Source organism: Mustela nigripes, chromosome 5, assembly GCF_022355385.1.
Source record: "Mustela nigripes isolate SB6536 chromosome 5, MUSNIG.SB6536, whole genome shotgun sequence".
Taxonomy (NCBI): Eukaryota; Metazoa; Chordata; class Mammalia; order Carnivora; family Mustelidae; genus Mustela; species Mustela nigripes.
The window spans coordinates 68,987,198-69,012,034 of record NC_081561.1 but is presented as its reverse complement, the minus strand read 5'-3'; the positions used below and the strand labels follow the sequence as shown (position 1 = coordinate 69,012,034).

General features: G+C 42.0%; 1 non-coding gene across 1 annotated transcript; it reads left to right on the top strand.

Moving 5' to 3' along the window:
• Positions 1-877: 877 nt before the first annotated feature.
• Positions 878-983, top strand: LOC132018850 (U6 spliceosomal RNA). Its single transcript, XR_009404629.1, has one exon. It is a non-coding gene; the product is annotated as a U6 spliceosomal RNA (small nuclear RNA).
• The last annotated feature ends 23,854 nt before the right edge of the window (positions 984-24,837 follow it).

The following is a 24,837-nucleotide window of genomic DNA, read 5'->3' as shown; positions in this document are numbered from 1 at the left end:
CAACTAAGCCATCAGTGAAAACCCTGCCTTTAGGTGATGACATTGAAAGGAGCATGCTTAGAATATTTAAAAATAGCAAACCTTCCCATTCAAAACATCTAATTAGATACAATTAATTAATATGCAAATTAGGAAATACAGCCTCTGGTTACCTCCATCGGGTCCCTGGTACCTGTGGGAAGTAGCATGTTAGCTGCAGGTGCCCACCTCAACTGGCAGGCCATTCGAACCGGGGCCACTGAATGCTCTCTGACTAGAAAGTATTGTGTCTATAAAAAGTGATTAAGCCACAATGTTGAAATAGCACTTTCTGAAATTGTGGTAAAATATACATAAAATTTACCAATTTAGCCATTTTCAAGTGTACAATTCTGTGGCTATTAAGTACACTTACAAGGATGTGTAAACATTATCACTATCCATTTCCAGAACATTTTTTTTTATCATCCCAAACAGAATTAAACATTAAACAATAACTCCCTACTAGCCTAGCCCCTGGTAACCATGAAATATCACTTTTTTTTCTTGAAGTTTTTATTTAAATTCCAGCTAGTTAACATGCAGTGTAATATTGGTTTCAGGTGCACAATATAGTGACTCAGCACTTCCACGCAACACCTGGTGCTCAATGGGACAAGCACCCTCCTTCCTCCCCATCACCTTTTTAAACCCCGCACCCACTTCCTTCTGGTAACCATGAAATACCACTTTTTAAGCACATTTATTTAGCATGTCGGGTGTGAGAAAGTCATTTTGCAAAAAGGAAAAGCAAGGGAGTCAGAAAATGGCAAAACTCCGCAAGAGTTATTGTAGTGAAAATTGTCATCTTGCCCATCTTCTCCTAGCCCAGAATGAGCATCAGAATCGTCTAGGATGTGTGCTCGCTTCAGCAGGACATATACTAAAAAACTGGAATGATACAGAGATTAGCATGGCCTCTGTGCGAGGATGACACGCAAATTCATGAAGCGTTCCATAGTTTAGTGGAGCATAAGAAATAACACGGAGGACATGGGGAGATGGAGAGGGGAAGAGAGTTGTGGGAAATCGGAGGGGGGGACGAACCATGAGAGACTGTGGACTCTGAGGAACTAACTGAGGGTCTTGGAGGGGAGGGCGGTAGGAGGTTGGGTGAGCCCGGTGGTGGGTATTATGGAGGGCACGTATTGCATGGAGCACTGGGTGTGGTGCATAAACAGTGAATTCTGGAACACTAAAAAGAAATTTTAAAAATAAATAAAAAATTTAAAAAAAGAAAAAAGAATCGTCTAGGATGTGAAAGGTCCTCGCATGCAGAAAATGAATGAAAGTGACACCCAACCCGAGATGTGTCTGCTGACCATGGAGGAAGCTCCCACAGAGTAAGGAAGTTGGGGAACCCAGAGGAGCCCAGGCAAGGCTGGGAGGCGGGGGCCTGCCTGGGACCAGCAGCGGGGGCAAGGCCTCAGTTTCATCTAAAAACTTCAGTCTCAACATTTTCCCAAAACTATACTTTTAATTACTGCCCCAAAGAACATTGTTCTACAGTTGGAAACACCTACACAATTACATCTTGAATAAAATTCAGTCCCTAAACCAACCACAGTTCACACGTTTAAAAAAGCATATAAAAATGTTAATGAAGATATTAACGATAATAATGACCTATCTTTAATCTGGACTCCCGGAGTCTCTTCCTTAATGCTTTATTTACAATCTTAGGCACCTACGGTAACTGGCCCCTTTGGAAAGCACATGGATTTCATTGTGAAGGGAATACATTTAAAGCATTTCTAGGCTCCCTTCCCCCTCGGCGTTTTGCTAATGTGTACCAGAACATTCTTGAAAGGAGAAAAAAGAAAAAAAGAGAAAGAAATGCTTTGTAAAGAAAAGAGTCTGCCTGCTGGCATTTCTAGCACCATTGCCTTCTATTAATGTGCAACCTAGTTAAGAGAACCGGAAATAGTTGTTGTGTGCAGTGCTTTCTAGAGTAACAGCTAACCTTCATTTGAATACTTACGACCTGCCAGCCGCAGCTACTACATTCTTCCTGTGGATAATCTCACTTGTTCCACACCACTACTGGAGAAGGTAGGAATCATTTTTATCAATACTGCGTGTATTGAAGAAATTGAGGCTTAACGACTTGAAGCAACTTGCCCAGAATCACATAGCAAGTAAGTGGTCTAGCCAGAATTTGAACCCCAAGGAGTCTGACTCCAGGGGCCTCGCTAAATTAAATTACATTGATTTAATTTATGCAAAATCTCTATAGTGTATACATTTTTACTTTTATTTTACAGATGAGAAAACTGGAGTTTAGAGTAGTTCATTGATTGGGACAAGATTGCAGCTATTATGTGAATGAGCAGAGAAATCGGTCTTGGTGGTGCGTTGGACGCCAAACCCTTGTCCTTCTCCTTAAACAGACATCTCTGAGCTGCGCCCATTCCCCACGAAGCAAAAGCGGTGTGGTGGCAGCTTGTGATTCCCGCAAAGCTGTTGCTTCTGGGAGGGGTCCAGGGTCTGAGAGAACTTTGCACATATTCTCAGTCTCTCCCTGCAGTTTCTTGAATGGCACTTGACAGGAGTTTGATAATCAAAGTTCAATTACTGAAGGGGATGAAAATAACACAAATTGTAGCTTTGCTTTCATCTCTCTGATTCTGATAAGAGCCGCCAAGCAACAAATGTTGGAGGTTCCATTGAAAGAACAGAGAGCATGTGATAATAAATGTACCATGTGTTTTTCGGAATGCTCAAGTGCTCTTACCCTTAAACGTTTGATTTTTCTCTCGGGGAAAAGCAACTCCAATGATCTAAACTCTGTTAATTAGGACAGGAGCTTTTCCTTACCCTTCGTGAACTTCTTGCAGACTTAAAGTTATGACCCAGCAAGTTTCTCTCCAAACAAGAATGTGATGTCAAATTTGAACTGAGAAAAAAATTCTGTAAACAGACATAAATTTATTTTTTAGCCCAAAATGTTAATTTTATCCATGTGACTGTTGACAGAAAAAATGGTAATAATCATCAGAAAACGAACATACTCTCAGTCTGGGGGCTGGTCAACTAATAACTATAGAAAACTTATGTGCCTTCAATTCTAAAGGTGCCCTACAGTGATAGCATTTAAAATGAGCAACTATTTTGGTAAACGTGAACAATCAGTGCTTCTTTATCTGTTTTTTTAAAAAATGTATTTTTCTTTACATTTTTTATTGAGTTATAGTTAGCATAGCATTATACTAGTTTTGGTTGTATAACATAATGATTCGATACACATATGTACGGAAAAATGATCGCCACACAGAACCTAATTAATTTCTACCACCACATGTAATTATGAATTTCTTTTTCTTGTGATGAGAAATTTTAAGATTTATTCTCTTAGCAACTTTCAAATCCATACAGTAGATTTTTTTTTTTAAAGACTTTATTTATTTATTTGGCAGAGATCAAAAGTAGGCAGAAAGGCAGACAGAGAGAGAGGAGGAAGCAGATTCCCTGTTGAGAAGAGAGCCTGATGCGGGGCTTCATACCAGGACCCTGGGATCATGACCTGAGCCAAAGGCAGAAGCTTTAACCCACTGAGCCACCCAGGCGCCCCCATACAGTAGCTTTTGTTTCAGACTGAGATTTAAAGGCCAGGAAGAGGATTTTCGGAAAGCAAGTTAGCTACCCAAAGTAGGTTGGAAAAGATAGTTCTAGAGCAGGGACCTGTGGAGCCAAGAAGCTCAGCTTCTCTTTCTGTGTCCGAAGGCAAGAAAAGACAGATAGGTTACTGAAAGCTTAGAACTAGCAGGGCCACTAGAGCTTTCCTTTGAAGGAGTAATAGTAAGCAGACAGCAGCTCAAAGTATGTCCTTATCAGAAGCTGCTGTAAGGAAATACTCCCTTCTCATCCCACGGTCACCCAAGCCGGCCGTTTCTCATGGCCTCCCCCATGTCTCGTTCAGAAAGCAGGTCCTTCTGGGCCAAGAGGGAAATGAAGACAAGTAGAGGTAGGTCAGAAGACTGCCTCAGCCCACCTGCTCCTTGGAGAGATTCTTTTGTTTCCAGTTTCCTTCATCAGTTCCTGCCCCTCCCTTTATTTCAGACTCTAGAGCTCGTGTTCCTGAAACTGCTCACTCAGATGTCACCCATCATGTTGCCTCCATCTTCGGCTTTCTCTCGGACATTTCTGTTCTATCTGTGCTGCTCACTGTTCTATCCTACAAGGTGGTGGAACTCCGGAACATCTGCCAGCAAGCTCTTTCCCAAATGGGAAGAGATTCTAAAGTCTGGCCTTTGGAGAGAAGGCCCAAGTTCAGCGGCCAAGTTCAGAAGGAAGGTCAGCAGTCAGATTCAGGGGGAAGGTCAGAATTCAGATTCAGGAGGAAGGTCAGCAGTCAGATTCAGGGGGAAGGTCAGCAGTCAGATTCAGAGGGAAACTAGATTACTAGAATAGAGAAAGTGGGAACGATGAGTGGAAGGCTGAGCATAAGAGCTTGCTCAGACTCATTGGAGACCACAGGTGCCCCGGGAAGAGGCAATGCCCAAAGCGCGGGAACTGGAAAGGAGAGAGTCCTGTGCTGGTAGTACGCACAGTGGGGATGGGAATGGGGGAAAGCAGAGCTACAAAGACAGCAGCCTTGAGGCTGGAAACTAGCTGTAGCTTAAGAGGGGCTTTGCAGCTCGAGGCCCAACCTCTGGAGACACCACTATGGTTCTCAGGGTGATGGAAGCTCTGCTGAGTGAGACAGGAAGGGGCAGTTCTCACGCCTAATCCTGCCCAGAAGAACTTGCCTTTCTCTGTCATTTCTGTACACTATATTAACTATTGCCTCATCCTACTCTGTGACCTTTGGTCTTGTCTTTTTTTTTTTTTAATTAACTTATAAGGTATTATTTGTTTCAGGGGAACAGGTCTGTGATTCTTCAGTCTTACACAATTCTCAGCGCTCACCATCACACACGCCCTCCCCAATGTCCTTCCCTCCACCACCCCATCCCTCCCAGCCCCCTCCACTCCAGCAAGCCTCAGCTTGTTTCCTGAGACCAAAAGTCTCTTAAGATTTGTCTCCCTCTCTGGTTTCATCTTGTTTCTTTTTCCCTCCCTTCCCCTATGATCCTCTGGCTTGTTTCTCAAATTCTTAAAATTAGTGAGATATCTGATAATTGTCCCTCTCTAGCTGACCTATTTCGCTTAGCATAATACCCTGTAGTTCCACTGGCCTTCTTTGTCTTGATTATTGATTATCTCTCTCTCTTTTTTTTAAAAATATTTATTTATTTATTTGACAGACAGGGATCACAAGTAGGCAGAGAAGCAGGCAGAGAGAGAGGAGGAAGCAGGCTCCCTGCTGAGCAGAGCGCCCAATGTGGGGCTCGGTCTCAGGATCCTGGGATCATGACCTGAGCCGAAAGCAGAGGCTTTAACCCACTGAGCCACCCAGGCGCCCCTTGATTATCTCTCTTTATCCTAACTTCATCTTCTGCTTTTCTCTATAGCTCCCCTCTTCCTAAGTACCTGCCTTCCTTATTCGCTATGTTCTGGTGCTTCTGCATGCCTTATCTCCAGCCTCGTTTGGTGCCTACATGCCAATTCTATTGCTTGATCAGCTTCCCAGACCATGCTCATGGATCTTCCATGGTCACTTTCTTGGCCCACCCTTTCACAGCTCTCATGGCAGAAGCTTACAACAGGGGTACCACCGTTGGACTGAAATATGGCACCACTCTGTGTTTCCATCCTCTTGATTCAGGGGATGGATGGGTTTTTTTCTGGTTTGTGTTCTGGAGGCTAATGGTCCTTTTAACTCAGAGTGTTATCACTATATTGGAATTGGCACTTCTATTAAGGGATTCTAATGGCCAGGGAATTCCTAAGTGTCCCAAGGGACACTTGCTTCACTCAGCCCAAGGAAGCAGACCTGAGCCGCTCAGTTCTGGGACTCTGGGGCTGGTCAAGGCCGCCTCCGCAGCAATCTCTGTCCAGTAGGTTGGTATGAGCACTCTTCTGGAAGTCTCTTCCGTCTTCTACTTCTCGCACTCACAGTTGAGGCATTCGCAGATTGGTCTTCATTTATCCAAAATTCCCTGGAACCTTTTTGTTTGCTTAATGTAGGACTTTGGTATTTCTTTGCCCCCTTAAGGCCCCACCTCTTTTCTACACAATTCTTTTAGCACCGAGGTCTAAAAAAGGTGTTGGCGAAACTTCACTTTGAAGTTAATTCAAGAAATACCGCTTGTAAGACAGTGGGAAAAATCTTACTGAAAGAACGAAATATTAATTATATCGTATTTATCTGGCCTTTGATGTAGAACGAAGACTGTCTTATTTGCCTGGGACAAACAGTGCTTTCTCTCATCTCCTTTTTTTTCAATAAACTTGAATTCCCTTGTAGATTCTTACTTGCCTTAATGTCGAAACAAGGGAAAGGTTTGTGATTTTGAAATGAAGCGTCTTTCTGAGATAGGGGTGAAGATACTGCAATTTTATAACATGTCTTAGAAAAATAAAGGATAATGAGAATAAAAACAATGGCAGGAATGACACTCATATGCACATTGAATCCAGAGTTGCGTGGATTGGAGCACTTTGCAAAGGATTCTGACCAACACTGCAAAGAAACTTATGATTTACCGAATTATTCTGATACCAACAGAAATTACCTTGGGAGTGTCTAATACATTAAGATCGATTATTCTGTCTGTTATCTCTCACGAATTATAGGCCTCAAATTTTGTAATTTAAATACTGTAAACTTTGGAGTGAGCCAAGGAGGACTTGATGCATCTTATAAATGTGCTTTTAGAGAACTCTTTAAATAGTCTTGTTATTATCTAGAATAATTAGTATTCATGGACAACTTTAGATTTTACATTATAGATGGAGTTGAATTCCCTATACTATTTCCTTATCTTCTTCCACAAAAATAAATACTATAATAAATTTGATATTTAACATCCCCATGCATGGTTTACATGTGTATTATAAGTTAATTCATCTTTAAACAATATATAATATTGTTTCCATGTTTTGAAATTTTATATAAATATACTGTATAAATCCTCTTGCAACTTGCATTTTTTTGCTCAGGATTCTGGTAAGATTTAGTCCATTGATTCATGTAATTCCAGTTTATTTATTTAAATTTCCTGCAGCATTCTTTTGAATGACTAGACCTCAAATTATTTATCCATATTTCCTATTGATGAATATTTAGTTCATTTTGATGTTTCTCACCATTACAAACAGTGTTGCAGTGAACATTTCTGGGCATGTTTTCTTGTGCATATTTTTGAGGATTGTTTAGGATATATATTCTAGGAATAGAATTTCTGAACTTGAAGCTTTTCTTTCACTTTACCAGACAATTGTTCTATCAGGAAAATATTTGATTATGGATTAAAAGAAAGCTCGCTAACAATTGCTTAAGCAATAAAGATTTAGTTATCTGACTGTCAGCAAAAGACCTTGCCAATTTTTATCCTCTTATTGCTCTTGCTTGCCACCTCATGGTCACACAAGGGCTTCTAGAACTCCAGGCATCACAGTCTCATTCCAATCAATGTTCCAAAAAAGAGAATAGGGTAGGTGGACAAGGTGTGTTTGTTTGTTTGTTTTTGTTTTATTTTTGCTTTTGTTTTGGGGGAGGAAAAACTCCTTAGGTTTTCGGGATATCCAACTTTGGAATTTGGATAAAGACATGGATGAGGAATACAATGACATACCTACTCCTGCCCTGCCCTTGGATAATCTCATGTCCTGGCAACCAGAAGTTCCTCATCAGAACTCCTTTTACATTCCACTGGCTAAAATGAGGTTGCCAAACCCTTGGTGTCAAGGAAATGGGAAAGCAAGTGCTTGGCAAAAGATTATGGGATGATTATGACCAGCTTAAACTAGACATGATTCCTACACTGGGCCTCAGGATGGTACTGCCTTAAAAATCTGGGGGTTTGATATGCAAGAAGAGTGAAATGTCTAATCTCAATTAACATCTATCCACCTCCATACGCTCAAAAGAGATTCTACTGGTTGGCATTCCCAAGAGGAGTATCTGAGCATTCTTATTGGGCCATATCCTTGACAACACTTGGTATTTTCTTTTATTTCAGCTTTTTTGAGGAATAAATGACCAATAAAATGGTAAGATATTTAAAGTGTACATCGTGGTGAGTTGCTATACATTGTGAAAAAATCCTCCTCATGTAGTTAATTAACACATCCATTGGGGCACCTGGGTGGCTCAGTTGGTTAAGCAGCTACCTTTGGCTCAGGTCATGATCCCAAGGCCCTGGGATCCAGCCATGGGTCAGGCTCCCTGCTCAGCAAGGAGTCTGCTTCTCCCTCTGCCTTTTCTTCTTGCTCATGCTCTCTCTGTCTCAAATAAAATAAAAAAATAAAAAATAAACCAACCACACCCATCACCTCATATACTTATCTCGTTTTTGATGAGAACATTTAAGTTTTAATTTCTTAGCAAACTTCAATGACATTAAATACTGTCATCAGCTCAAGCCACCATGTTTTACATTACATATGTTACATTTTCAGACCTTTCCATTTCACAGCTGAAAGTCTACCTTTTACCAACCTCTCCCTGTTTCCTTCACCTTCCAGTCCTGGCAGTCACTTTCTACTCTGTTTCTAAGAATTTTGATTAAAAAAAAAAAACAAAAAAACTCTGCAGATAAATGACACCAAGGATTATCCGTCTTACTCTGTCTCTCCCATTTCACTTCACATAAAGCCCTCCAGCTTCATACATGTTGTCACAAATGGCAAGATTTCCTTCTTTCCCACAGAAAAATAATATTCCATTGTAGGAATATAGCACATTTTTATCCATTCATCCGTTGATGAGCTCTTAGTTTCTTTTCATATCTTGGTGATTGTAAATAATGCTGCAGTGAGCATGGGAGCAGAGATTATGTCTTCATGATTTTGTTTTCATTTCCTTTCCTGAAGTGAGATTGCTGGATCATGTGGGAACTCTATTTGCCGTTGTTTGAAGGCTCACCCTACTGTTTTTCACAGTGGCTGCACCAGTTTGCATTCCCACCAACGGTGCACGAGGGTTCTCTTTTCACCGCATCCTCACCAACACTTGTTATTCCTTGTCTTTTATTATTGTAGCTACTCTGACCAGTGTGAGGGGGTATCTCGTTGTGGTTTTGATTTGCATTTCCCTGATGATGAATGATGTTGAGCACCTTTTCATTCACCTGTTGGCCATTTGTACAGCTTCTTTAAAAAAGTGTTTACTCGGGTCCACGGCCCATTATTTTAATCAGATTATTTGTGTTTTTGCTATTGAGTTGTGCGATATATGTTGTGTGAGTTGCGTTTATATATTTTGGATATTAGTCCCTTATCAGTCAACACTTGATATTATCAGCCTTTTTAGTGTTTTTCCCAAAATGATGGGTATGAAATGATAATTTTTTTAAACCTGGGACATGGTACATTTTGTCATGTTGAGGTTTTAGTCCACCTGGAATTCATTTTTATGTGTGGCATATAGTCAGGATTCATTTTATCTGTCCTCCTTCACAGGGCAATTTGCTTATTTAATATTGCGATAATCTCCTTGAATATCTGACTAGAACTTATCTTTAAAAGTATTTGGGCCAGGTGTTCCTCTTTGAGGTATATATTATAGACTATTTATATTCTTCTCCCTTTCCCTTTGATCCTTCTCTCTCTCTCTGTCTCAAATAAATAAATAAATAAAAGCTTTTAAAAAATAAACTATATATATGTACACACACATACTCATATCTATACATATAAAATGTTTTTGTTAATTTTATAGACTACATATAGATTATACACATGAACTGTTAAATTATTATATTATATAATTTGTTAAATTATATTTTTCTAAGAATTTGTTGACTCCATCTAAGTTTGAGTGCTTAGCATGACGTTTTCCATTGTATTTTCAGTTTTTTATCTGCTGTACTTGTACTTATGCTCTCTTTCCATTACAAACACAATTTACATTTTTTTCTTTTTCCTTGATCAATATTGCCGAAGATTTGTCTATGTTATTAATTATGTCAAAGAAATACCTTTGGTTCTTTTTTGTTTAAAGATTTTATTTATTTATTTGACAGACAGAGATAACAAGTAGGCAGAGAGGCAGGCAGAGAGAGAGAGAGGAGGAAGCAGGCTCCTGCTGCAGGGAGCCTGCTGTGGGGCTCGATTCCAGGACCCTGAGATCATGACCTGAGCTGAAGGCAGAGGCTTTAACCCACTGAGCCACCCAGGCGCCCCCCTTTGGTTCTTTTGATTATCTTTGTTGTATCTTTGTTTCCTGTTTTGTTAGTTTCTGCTCCTATCTGTGTTAGTTCTTTCCTCCTGTTTCCTTAGTGTTTATTTTATTATTGATCCTCAAACTTCTTTACTGGGAAGTTTAATACATAAATTTTCTGTGTTTTCTTCTAAAATAGGTACTTGAGGCTATACATTTCCTAAAGAAAAGACTTTAACTCTCCTAGTTTCTGTAATTCTTCTTTAATACATGTATTAAAAATGTAAGTAATGTATGTAAAATGTAAAAATGTAAGTAAAAAATTGATACATGTATTAAAACAATTAAGTCCTATATGTTGGGGCAAAAAAACAAATTCCGAGGTAACAGATCCTAATCGAGGCAGTGGCAATTCTGGGAGGTGGTATGTGCTTTGAGGTTTCTAATGTTAGGAGCAGCCGGGCTCTCCTGTGTGTCCCTCAATGTCTCTATGAGGCAATATGCCACATCAGAGGGAAAAGGTATCTGGCCAGGTTTTTATGTTCCAGAGATACTTAATGTGCTACATTCACTGGTGTTATTCATCAGCACCATTTCCTCTTTTCCTTCCATTACTAGTCCCTTTATACTCCAAACCAAAGTTATTAGAAAAGGATAAATTATCCCCAATTCATTACAACCCTGAGGGAAGTCAGAATCTTCTATGACTCTCTCTCTTTTTTTAAAAGATTTTATTTATTTATTTGACAGACAGAGATCACAAATAGGCAGAGAGGCAGGCAGAGAGAGAGAGGAAGCAGACTCCCCGCTGAGCAGAGAGCCCGATATGGGGACTCAGGACTCTGGGATCATGACCTGAGCCGAAGGCAGACCCTTTAACCTACTGAGCCACCCAGGCGCTCCTTCCATGACTCTCTTATGACTAGCATTATAATTCATCCTGTCATCTCAGGGTTTTTGGCATCAAGTCTTCAAGGAGTTTTTCAGTACAGGACAACAAGCACATGTTCAACAAGCACTATGTGGTGGAGAACAGGTTAAGGTATAAGAATAATAAGGCATTGTCAAGGACTGAATGTTCATATGTTGAAGTTCTAACCCCCAGGACATCAGAATGTGCCTGTATTTAGAGATAGGATCTTTAAAGAGGTGCTGAAGTTAAATGAGATCATTGAGGTAGGCCTTAAGCCAATCTGACCTTATAAGAAGAGAAGATTAAGTAAGACATAGACACAGCACAGAGGAAAGACCATGGGAAGACACAGAGAGAAGATGGCCATCTTCAAGACAAGGATGGAGGAAACCAGCCCTGCTGTCACCTTAATCTTAGACTTCAAGCTTCCAGAGCTGGGAGGAAACAGATTCTTATTATATAAGTCTCTCAGTCTGTGGTACTTGACATAGCAACCCTGGCAAAATCATATGGGCAGATTCTCCATGGCAAAGGCTTTTATATTCAGTAGGGGAAAGGGCATCCTCTGCCCAATGCAAGGACAGGTAATGGTTAACCACTATTTGAGAGGGATAAACATGGTGTGAGAAAGGAGAAGTCATTTTAGCTGTGGGAATCTGGGGCAGCTCTGTGTAGGGGGTGGTCTTTGAGCTGAGCCTTATATATGACATAGGATGGATGGATATTCCAGGTGGAAGAAGTGACAGAAAAACAAACAAACAACAAACCAGAGTCTTTCAGGGAAAATAAATATAACAAGTTCTGTCTCGGTTTAGCTGAAGCTCCCCAAAATTAGAATCAAAGGAATTGATGAGACATACTTGTTGGTTCAAAGTTAAATTTGCATTCATAGGACAAAAACCAGTTTTGTATCTCTTGGAACCTTACAGAATTGGAAGATGTACAAAAGACTAAAACTCACATACAAGAGATTATTGTTAGCAAGAGATTAGAAATCTGACAGATAATTTCTTTGGAGCAAGTTGTGGGAGTACTACAACAGTCTCCCTCCCCTTTGGAAATATTTCCTTTCCTCTTGAGCCAATTGAACTTTAAGGACACCATTCAGAGATGTGGACCTATGCCCACTGGATTCTATAAGGACAAGAGGCCGCTACTGGACCCATGACTGGAAAATCCCAAAGTCAAGAGTCTGTGGCTGAATAACTGCATAGGGAATGGAGACTGTTGGGACAAAGGGCACTTGAGTGCTTTTTCCATGGGCCAGAGTTGGCCACAATGGTGAAAGTAGCCTTCCCCAGAGCCTTGCTTAGAGCAGGCTGTGACCTTAAAAGAAGTAGATTCCGAGGCCCCAGGGGCGGAGGGAGGGTACTGGCTGGAGGAGCAGGTACATCCTGTCTCAGGAGAAATGCCAGGGTTTATTCCAGGTGAGCCTCCTTAGATCACAAATACATTCCAACAGGAATATCAGCTTTAAGCCTTTGCTTCCTGGAGGAAACCAGTGCCAGGTCCCCTGTTGCCAGTCAAGGCAGAAACTCTCCTCCTGCTTCCCTTTCCTCTCTCCCCTTCTGTGAGGATACAGGTTAGCCCCATGAGCAGAGGACGGAAAGGCAGGGTCAGAAGCTCAGATACGGTAAAAAATGAAGAAGACAGTCGTGCTGTCTTTTCTCACAGCAAGCATGAGGCAGCCTACAATGAGGAAGAGAGGCTTTGAGTGAGATTTGGAGTTCTGACTGTTATATGTGACTCAACGGTTTACTGGAATGAGGCTATTATTAGGACTCATATTGACGACAGGGCTTTTCATTATCCATGAGCTATCTGCCTGAAACTTCCCTGAGGACAATGATGGTGTTCCAGAGCAGGTGGAGTGGGCTGTGAGGTGAAGAACCAGGTTGTCTTCTGATTGTGCTCTGTGAATCCTGCTGTTCAATGTAACGGCTTCAGTAGTTTAGTGTGACATAAGAAATAAAAAGAGGAAGAGTGGAAAATTCTGCTTTAAAGGTAGTGAGACCCTGCAATGCTGTCTACATAGTTTAGAATTAATTCTGGACACCGCAGGAGAAATGAAAGATGGGGAAGAAGGAGAGTAAAATGATCAGACATTCAGGCAAGCTAATGTGAAGACAAGCCATGGTGAGCTTAGCAGAGGAAATGCAGAGCACCCCATTCCTCACCATTTTCCTGCTGAATGCCCCAACTTTATATTTCCAGGACTCACTCATGACCTGTCCTGATGGTCCAAAAGGTTATAGTCTGAAGCCAGACTATAACCCAGAATCTTTTCAGCTGATTTTCTAGTAGTAGCAAAATTGTCACACGCATATATATGTACATATGCGTCCACATATATATTTATATTTACCTTATATGTATGTGTGTGTGAAAATGTATTCATCTATACTTAGATATGTATATGAAAAAATCAAGGAAAAACAAAAGAGTGATTAGTTCAAAAGTCAATATAGTTGTTAACCTGTGGGAGGAAGGAAGGGGACTGCAATTGGGGAGGAATAATATTAAAGACATAGTGAGATTAATTGGTAGGATATTAAATATAGTAAATATTATTAAATTAAAATTATTAAATGTAAGAGGCAGTAGAATCAAGGCCCAAATAAAAGAGTTAATCTTTGAGACCAGCAAAGAAACTTCATCTTTTATAAATGATGGGAAGAGTGTCTTTAAAAAATTGAGAATGTAAGGGAGAAGATTAAAAAAATTCACATCAGTCATTTCAGTAGAGTGGAGTAAAGGTCAACTGCTGAGAATATGAGGAGACATGGCTGTGGGTGTCCAGCCCCCAGTGTCTGCAATACATTTGTTGCTCAATAAATGTGTGTTGAATGAATGCTGATTAAGAGAATTTCTTTAAAAAAATTAGAATAAACACTTGGTCATTTGTTAGGAAATAAACCATGAAAGAATATAAGAATAAAAGAAGACTTGGACAGCTCTGTAGTTTCATCCGAGGTTAGTAGCATAAATCTACTGCAGTAAAGCCAACTGGCAACCCAGGAGTTCTAGAGAAGAAAGAAAATGGTGGGCTTGGGAAGGAAGAAGTAACAAAAAGGAGGCATTTTAGGGGGTTAGTAAAGACATAACAGAAATAGCCAGTCATGGGACCAGGCTAACTAAGGAGGGAAATGAAGAAAAGAGGGAAATGAAACCAGCTTAGAGGCTGAGGGACTAAAATTCCCTTCTACTGAAGTTTCTCTCTCTACTGGCCCTTTCCCATCAACATACAAACTTGCTGTTATTCTCTCATCTTTAAAGAAGGCAAAACAAAGCTTACTCATGACCTCAATTCCACTGCCAGCTACTGCCCCATTTCTCTGTTCTACTTTGCAACAGATGCCCTTGAAAGAGTCTCCTATACTTACTGTCTTAAATTTCCCATCTCCCATTCTCTCCTTTGGTTTTTCTCCTACCTCTCTGGCTGCTCCTGCCTCCCTTTCTTTGGCTGGCCCTCCTTTTCTCCCTGACCTCTTAATCTTGGCATATCCTAAGTTGAATCCTTCTTCTTTCTCTCTTCACTATCTATACTCACTCTTTGGCATTGCCATCCTGTCTCAAGACTTTAACTGCTGTCTATGCCTCTCAAATGTCTCTCTCCTGGCCAGAATGTTTTCTTGAAATTCAGTCTCATACATCTACCTTTTACTCAGCAAATAGATATCTCAAGCTAATTTTGTCCAGAACAGAATTTCTGGGTATCCTCTCTTCTTTACCATTGCATCTGTTCCACTGTTGGTCTTCCACTTCTCAGTTAATGCCAACTCCTCCTTCCATCGTTCAAACTAAAAGTCTAGGTGTCAACCTTTACTCCTTTCTCTGATATTGTACATCCAAGTACCTGTAGGTTCTTTTGAAATATATCTAGAAACCAACCATTTCTCACTACACCCATGACTGGTACTCTGAGTCATCATATTACCCTTACACAATAGAATAGAATACCTAGAATACCTTGTCTTGCTTACACCTTTTACTTCCTATCATCTCCCCCACACCTCACTGTATTCTCAACCTAACAGTCAAAGTGGTCCTGTTGAAAGTATATTAGATCCTGACATTCCTCTGTTCAAAAACCTCCAATAACCTTCCAATGCTCAGAGTAAAAGTTTAAGTCCCTCCAATGACCTACAATGCCCTCCACAAGCTCTTCTCAAGTTATTCCACTGAGCTCACCTTACCGTTCCCTTTGCTCTCAGTTTCACTGCATTTCTTGTTATTCCTACCACACTTGTCTTGTCTTGCTCCTTATTTCAGGCTTTTCTTACAGTTGTTCCATGGCCTTGAATGTTCTTCTAGCTCCCACAAGGCTAATTCCCTCACCTCATTCATGTCGTTGGTCAAATGTCCATATTTGATCTAAAATCACACCAGTGAAATGCTGGTAAATGTTTATCAGGTGATTTTTTTGGAAAAGAGAAGCTGTACTTCATGTCATTTGCAAGTTTTCATGGTGCAAGTGTTCAGCAATTTCGAGTTACCACTGTGATGTCACTGAATTGATATTGCTGAGCATGGCAGTGCAGAAGAGAAGCCACACCAGCTCTCAGGAGCTGGTGCGAGATGACTGTAGCACACCACTGACTGCAAGCCCCTCTCCACCTCTGCTTCCATTTCTTGATCCCTCTTAGTGTGCCCTATTTCTTCCAGAACACGTATCACCTTCTCATGTAACATGTTACTTATTATCATATATCTTTTGTTTATTATCTACCTTGGGCTACCACACCCCTCAGGGATTGTTGTCTGCCTTGTATTGATGTCTTGGAAAAACAATGCCTAGCACAGAGGAGGCTGTTAATACATTGTTTGATGAATGGACTTCTTAATGAAGGGCTATAGTGTACATTAATGGCAATGATTGACTAAGAGAATGTACAGGGTAGAGAGCTGTAGTCAGACTTGGAGATATGAGTATTCAGGACAGGTGTGGCCATCCTGAGGAAGGACTGAAATGGAATGAAATGAAATTGATGCCTTTGGAGCTGAGAATGCTGTGAGGTTAGAGAGCTCTGAGCAGCCCTCGTCTCCATGTGGTTTTAGAAGCAATCTCTTTTCTTGGCAGTAAATCTGGAAACATGGTTAGAAACCTCATGGCTTTATGAGATTGAATAGCAGCCTGCTTGTTTTGAAGCTCTAAATTTAACTTAAAGAACATTATTTTAGAATATATCATTATTATCAGTTTGAACAAAAAGAATAACGTGCACTGAAAATGAACAAAGGAAATTTATAGGTGTGCACTCACTAAAGAGAAAGTTCTTGATAGGTTTAGGAAATTCTTTGCTGTCACTTTTCTTTGAATAATCTGCCCTTGAGGCTTACTTGTAACAGTGAACATGTTAATGTGACACGTTCTCACACCCTGATTCAGGGCCTTGAACATCTGGATTTTTCTCCTCTTGCAAATGTATGCTTTTTTACAATTTAGCAACACCACTTACACCGGAGCTTCTAATAAAACTTTTCTCCTCATGTACCACAGAAACCCATTTCTTCTCTATCACACTCAGTGACATAGGACAATGCCAGCAAGTAGGCGGCCTTTATGAGTTCTAACCAGCCGTTCATTGCCCGGCTTTTCTGAAACCCAAGGTCATACTGCTCACACACTTGGAGATAATCAGCCTCTGCCCACATTGCCCTTGGTTTGAAAGCTACTTAGCCTATAAACAACAGTCTCAAGTCTTTGTAGTCATATTTCCTATGGCAAGCTGTTCTCATTTGTTCAGTTTCTCCAAAGGATACCTTTCATGAATGACGTAAAGGTTGGGTGCCATTTATTATTCTCCTCTGATGTGCTGTTGGTTTTGCTGCTTCTATTCTATTCATGGATACAGGGCAGTCAGGATAGAACATAATGACATGATGTTTATTTAATTTAATTTTACCTGCTTGAAATTTTTAAAAATTTCATACACAATGTAAATTTTCCAAATCAGAAGTGAAAGGAAGACCAGAACACAGATGATAAGGTTAAGGGCTGATTCTTGGCACTTAGAGTGAGTGCCAACTTCTAGGAGCATCTCCAGAAGGACACTGTGTTAGAGACCTCTTGAAGAATCATTTTCTTGCAGCTGTTTGTGTTGGCCTGGAGAGAGCTCTGGCATGTGGAGTGTGGGTTTCGGTGGAGTGGCTGCTGTCAGCAATGTGGCTGCTGTGAATTCCTTCCCTGACTTGGAATTCTCCTCGCCCAGAGCTAGTTCAGAGCGGGACCCACTCTGTTCATCCAAGAGGCAGGTCTGAGTGGGTTACCCTCTGCCCTTTGCCCTGATGGCTGCCAGATGTTCCATGTTGTTCACCGCCCAGCTCACTTGCCCCTATCCCATTAGCTTCCTGATGGTTCCTCACAAACCTTTCATCTCCAAGGCGAGGCTTTGCCAATCTGAGCCATGCTGATGAGGACTGAGCCACAACTTCAGTTCTGTCTGCTGATTCCACACGGCCCATGGCCAGGCGCCAGCCCAGTACATGGCCTTGTCACATTAGGGACCAAACCACAGATGCCACTGGATATGTCCAAACTCATTTCCCCACACCCTTTCCTAGAAAAACCAAAACCAAAAAAAACAAAACAAAAACCTTTATGGTACTTGCCTTAATGATAACTTCAGTCAACAAATATAAATGTGAACACTTCATTCTGGCATCTATCTTTATGAAGCTTATGTGAGGAGTCAAGAAATTAACATTAAAAAATGACAGCAAAAAAAAAAAATTAGTACAAGGAAAATGTGGTGGGGAGAGTAACTGGGAGAGAGAGGCCTCTCGGGGAGCATAAAGATGGTAGTCAGGGGTTCCATTAGAAAAGTGTCCCCACATCTAAATGGTATGTACTCCTGGAAACCAAGAACTACAGCAGTTCTTGGGGCATCTGGATGGTTCAGTTGTTGGGCATCTGCCTTTGGCTCAGGTCATAGTCCCAGGATCCTGGAATGGATCCTGCTTCTCCCTCTCCCTCTGACCCACCCCCCGTTTGTGTTCCCTCTCTCACTGTCTCTCTCTCTCTATCAAGTAAATAAATGAAATCTTAAAAAAAAAAAAAAAAAAAAGAATTACAGCAGTTCTCCATATGGTGAAATCCTACTGCACATACATCAGGCTTCCGTTCATGAAAATAGTCAAATGAAAAGAGAGGAATGGTGAGAGGTAGAATGTGAGTCTTAAATTAGGATGAGCCAAAGAAACACACTCAGTGCTAAAGGGAAACATAAATATGGAAAAGCACAGTTTCAGGTTAGGGATTCTAATGACTTCAAGCCTCACCTGTTCCTCCCAGTGAGGTGAAAGCTAGCGTGCGACTGACAATGGCATAACTCTGCCATTTCTGTGTCAGAACAGAATGTGTGCAATGCCTGTGGGCGCGGGGGCGGGGGGCAGTGTTGGAGGGGCTATCCTGCTCACAGCTCCAATGCTCTTCCCCGGGAGGAGTGCTCATGCTCTGTGTCACTTGACTGTCACCCTCAGAGACTGGAGCCAGGGCTGTCCTACCCCACCTAGGACAACCAGCCCAGAGGCTGTCTGAACTGGCCCAAATTGATCAGCACTGTGCCAAGGATGATGGCAAGGGAAGTTTGTCAGTCAGATTCTCTTTGAATCACTCTCTCTCTGGAATTAAAACTAGGAAATACGGTACAGCTGGATGAAGCAAGAAAGCAGAGGCTGAGAGGCTGAGACACATTCATGCTGAGCCCTGGAGGGAAGACCATCTTTCCTCAGCTGCTGGTGAGGGGAAGCCAGAACCAGCACTATCTCCCACTCCTCACCTCCCCATCTCCCCCCAGCCCTTCAGTGGTTCTGGCTGACTCCGGCGGCCAGTATCCATGTCTCTGAATCTAAAGGCCTTTTGCTTTGTCGAAGATTATTTACAGTGGGAAAAAGATAGTCTCTTCAATAAACGGTGCTGGGAAATTTGGACAGCTGTGTGTAGAAGAATGAAACTCGACCATTCTCTTACACCATACACAAAGATAAACTTGAAATGGATAAAAGACCTCAACATGAGGCAGGAATCTATCAGAATCCTAGAGGAGAACATAGGCAGTAACCTCTTTGACATCTACCACAGCAACTTCTTTCAAGATATATCTCCAAAGGCAAAAGAAACAAAAGCGAAAATGAACTTCTGGGACTTAATCAACATCAAAAGCTTCTGCACAGCAAAGGAAACAGTCAACAAAACAAAGAGGCAACTCACGGAATGGGAGAAGATATTCACAAATGACACTACAGACAAAGGACTGAATATCCACGATCTATAAAGAACTCCTCAAACTCAACACACCCAAAACAGATAATCATGTCAAAAAATGGACAGAAGACATGAGCACACTTCTCCAAAGAAGATATCCAAATGGCTAACAGGCACATGAAAAAATGTTCATCATCACTAGCCATCAGGGAGATTCAAATCAAAACCACATTGAGATACCACCTTACACCAGTTAGAATGGCCAAAATCAACAAGACAGTAAACAACAAGTGTTGGAGAGAATGTGGAGAAAGGAACCCTCTTACACTGTTGGTGGGAATGCAAGTTGGTGCAGCCACTTTGAAAAACAGTGTGGAGATTCCTTAAGAAATTAAAAATAAAGCTACCCTGGGGCGCCTGAGTGGCTCAGTGGGTTAAAGCCCCTGCCTTCAGCTCAGGCTATGATCCCAGGGTCCTGGGATGGAGCCCTGCATCAGGCTTTCTGCTCAGCAGGGAGCCTGTCTCCCCCTCTGCCTGCCTCTCTGCCTACTTGTGATCTCTGTCAAATAAATAAATAAAATCTTAAAAAAAAAAAAAAAAGAGCTACCCTATGACCCTACAATTGCACTACTGGTTATTTACCCCACAGATACAGATGTAGTGAAAAGAAGGGCCATCTGTATCCCAGTGTTCATAGCAGCAATGGCTACAGTTGCAAAACTGTGGAAAGAACCAAGATGCCCTTCAGCGGACAAATGGATAAAGAAGATGTGGTCCATATATACAATGGAGTATTATGCCTCCATCAGAAAGGATGAATATCCAACTTTTGTATCAACATGGATGGGACTGGAAGAGATTATGCTGAGTGAAATGAGTCAAGTCTCATATGGTTTCACTTACTTGTGAGGCATAAGGAATAACATGGAGGACATGGGGAGAAGGACAGGAGGGGGAGATGAAGCATGAGAGACTGTGGACTCTGAGAAACAAACTGAGGGTTTTGGAGGGGAGGGCGGTGGGAGGTTGTATGAGCCTGGTAGTGGGTATTATAGAGGGTACGTATTGCATGGAGCACTGGGTGTGGTGCATAAACAATGAATTCTGGAATAAAATTTAAAACAAAGAAAAGAAGAAGAAGAAGAAGAAGGGGGGTGGAAAAAAAGCCCTATTTGTAGAACTTAGAGCAGGCTGGAAGTACCAGGAAATAAGCACCTCTCAGGAACAGCCTTCACTCACCAGCTCACAGGAATCCATATATAAACACTAACGTGGTCCCTAGCCCCTGGGGTTGGATTCCTCTGGGTTTCTGTTTCTCACCATTTCCTCCAGTTTCCCTGCAAGATAAAGCCTCAGTCACCCACAGCAATAATGATTTAATCCCACAGCCTTTTATTACCTGCCTACTCCTCTATTCTCTGCCCTGTTCCTCTGCAAGTATTTCCTACATCTCCCAAATAAAGTATTTGCATATGAATTCTCATCTCAGACTGTCCTTTCCTCAGGAAGCAGGAAGATGACTTTGGCCACTGAAGCAGCTTGGATCTTGAACACAGGTTGCCGAGCACTCCTGGATGGCCATGCTTGGAGTCGTGGAGCTTTTTCCTTTTACCGGGTGTGCCATTTTCAGTAAGCGGCCATTACAAGTGACCCAAGGAGCCTAAATTCTCAAGACAGAAAACTGGTGCTTAGGGAAGGAAGGAGTTAGTGGGTTCTATGTTACAGATAGAACCATATCCTCCTTTACGAATATTTCTGGTAAATATTTGTTTCATGCTAGGATGTCCTGTCAAAGCAAAGGCAGATTTCTAGTCAAAATATTTAATCAGGTCTTCAAAACTTCCTATCTCTGCTAACGTCCCGTGATTGACGGCCATGTGGACGCTGACACCACTAAAGATAGGAGGTGACTCTCTCAATACAATCTGTTGCTGACACTGTCTTCAAAAATTAATAAGCGGGCGCCTGGGTGGCTCGGTGGGTTAAGCTACTGCCTTTGGCTCAGGTCATGATCTCGGGGTCCTGGGATCGAGCCCCACATCGGGCTCTCTGCTCGGCGGGGAGCCTGCTTCCTCCTCTCTCTCTCTGCCTGCCTCTCTGCCTACTTGTGATCTCTCTCTGTCAAATAAATAAATAAAATCTTAAAAAAAAAAAAAAGAAAAGAATTAATAAGCTATGATATTGGAGGACATGTTTTGGAATAATACATAGGTGGGTGAGGAATACTTATCTCTTCTAGATGCCACTTCAAGAAGGTCAGAAGACCATGGGCCTCTCTTCTATTCAGAATGGCACAGAAGTCTCCAGAACACCATCCCTGTTGCTATTGCTGGGTGCCTTTTTCACCAGATTATTTGCCTGATTCCTTCTCTTTTATGTATTTTTTTTTCATTAGTAGTAGGGTTGAAAAATTCGTTCAGTGTACAGCAATCCATATGCCCCCCAAATATAGTTCTGTGTTTAGCTGGGAAAATCCTCTTCCCAGGTTCTCAGGTAAATATACACCTGGTCAGGTAAATATACTCCCTAATTGCTTTTTATGTTTTACCTTGTTCTTTTCCACAGCAATACTGTATTTTTAGATTTCTTCCCCGATCCCTGCTCTTCCCAAGGAAGTAACTATGATCAGATATGGATATGACTTGGTGTCCACAGACAGATTTTTTGGACTTTCTAGACTTCACAAAAGTCCTCCAGGTGTCCTTTGGTCACAGGGCTGTGCTGGTGTCTGCGGCTGAAGCCCAAGGCTGCTGATCTATGGCCTGTTCTCTTGGCTTGTCAGGGCCTGGGGGTCCTCCCTTGCCGACTGAGCCTCACCTCAGCTCCTGCTGCTACCGTGAGCTCCTCCATGTCTTAGCCGAATTCTGCATTGGGCCTTTGGCTTATGTTGTCCATGCCATGGCCTCTGTGTAGAAGTAGCCTCACCATTGTCTTCTGTCATCATCATGGCAGTTACCTTTCAGCTACAGAGGAGGAATGGGAACTTGGGAGCACCAATGAGAGAGCACCTTCCCTCAAGGTTGGTGCCTGCTGTTTGCTTGGGGCCACCCTGTGTGTCTCTTCCCAGACTTTTAGCTGGGTAATGGGACACAAGATCCCTCTGCTTTCTCTTTCCCTGCAACTAGCAGGACCTTCCTATTTGGGATTTTATTTGAAGGAAAATCAGAACATCCTCGACTAAGTGTTTGATTTCTGGACTTCCATTTTTCTCTCCTTCCCTCTCTCCATTGGGCCGGGTGGAGTGAGCCATCCACTTCCTTTTAGTGTCTATTTGGAACGTCTCTCACGTCATTGCCTTCTTCCCTAGAACAACAAGTCTTGCCACCTACTTACCCACTAACTTTAAAAGGAATCCCACATTCTTTTTTTTTTAAAGATTTTATTTATTTATTTATTTGACAGAGAGAGATCACAAGTAGGCAGAGAGGCAGGCAGAGAGAGAGGAGGAAGCAGGCTTCCGCCGAGCAGAGAGCCCGATGCGGGGCTCGATCCCAGGACCCTGAGATCACGACCTGAGCCGAAGGCAGCAGCCCAAACCACTGAGCCACCCAGGCGCCCCAGGAATCCCACATTCTGAGCCCATCAAAGGTTAACAGAGAACTACTGACCCTGAGACAAAATTACCTCAATTAACATCTCAAAAATATGTCCCCGCATTTACTCATGTAGTCATCAGGTCACACACGTGAGCCCCTCTGCAGGCCAGGCACCAGGCTGATGTAAGATGCAAACAGGAGAAGAACTGTGCTCAGTGAGCTCTGTAGGCTGGCTGAGGAGGCAGACAGAAACAAATGCTCATAGTCCAGTACAGGGAATTCTAGAGTCAGGATGAGAGTGTACAATAGGAGCACCCAGGAAAGTGTAGGTAACCCTGTGCTGGTCTGAGTGGTTCTGGAAAGGCCCAGTGAAGATGATAGTTCAGTGGGAATAACCATTGAGAAAAAGAGAAGTGTAACCCTCACAGGCTCAGTGGACCGAGGCTAGGAAGAAAGTGCAGGGCTGGAGAATGGCGAAGATTGGGATTGGGTAGAAGAAACTGGTTGGGGAAGGGGGTCTGGGACAAGTTTATGAGTTTGAGGTTGAAGAAGTTGGGACTTCATCATGTAAGCAGTTGGGCTCCATTGCAGTGACATGTCAGGAAAGGGCATGTGTGTCTAGCGAAGCATGTTTGTTGCATCTGTCTGCTCCTGAGCCTGTTCCACACTGCGGGTGTTGTCTTGTCCCTCTCATCCTTCCTACTGCCACCTACGTCCACGCTGCCAGTCACCCCCTAGAGTGCCAGGATCACTGAGCTAGCGGCTTGGCACAATCATGCTCCTTTGCACTGTCATCAGCTGAGAGGTGCATGTGGAAGCCACACTCTGTTTATTTCCCTCTAGAACTCCCTGTACTGGACTATGAGCATTTGTTACTGTCATACAGGCTGGAAAGACATATCAGACTACTGAAGGTTTGGGGTGATGGAAAAGGTTGATATTAGAGCAGAAAATCTACTTGGAGTTGAATACATGTCCAATCCCATGATTTTCAATTCTTAGTGCCAAAACACCTCTGAAAACCCATTAAAAATGTTAGTACCCACCTGCCAAGCCTCCACTCTATGATATCATTATTTGGCTATGGTTTCTGGAACCATCTCTGGCTGTGGAGCTGAGTATACTCTGAGAGAGGGTCAGAGTTCGCATCAGTCCACTAGGAGCTCACTTTGATGTGAATGACCAGAGCCCAAGGTGGTTCTAGGACCCCAAATGAAGCAGTAACATGGTAATAACAAAACACTTTTCTAGAAACAAAGATGGTTTCTGGAACCATCTCTGGCTGTGGAGCTGAGTATACTCTGAGAGAGGGTCAGAGTTCGCATCAGTCCACTAGGAGCTCACTTTGATGTGAATGACCAGAGCCCAAGATGGTTCTAGGACCCCAAATGAAGCAGTAACATGGTAATAACAAAACACTTTTCTAGAAACAAAGACTGTGACAAGTTGCTGCCAAGAGAAATAAAAGAGCAAGAGCCTTTTTCTAAGGTACCTCAGAAATAAGGACCATTTTGCTGTAGAATTTATCTCAAAGCAGAATTTGTTTTTATTGCCAGATAGCCTTTTGTTGGCAGAACTAAAGCCTACTCACAATCGTAGGTTAATCTTTCTCAGCAACAAAATTTCACACTTGGGATTAGAGAAAGATACGGTTAAAGAATTCATTCAGGGCATAAAGGTGTAGGCCTTACATGAAAAATTTAGGAATATAAACTGTAAGAATGAGGAGTTTTTAAAGCCTTTTAAGCAAAGCATACAAATACAGTCAATTTTTATTCTTTGTGGCAGGTATGTTCTATGAGTCACCAGTAACACTGAGTTGGTGAATATTGAATACTGAACGGCCCCTCCCAGGGGAAATATGGGGTTCCATCCCTGGGAGTCTGGTCACAACGCACGCGTCAACTGCTCAGTATATAACTTTGTTTAGTTTGTGTTTCTGTAAAAGACACCTTAT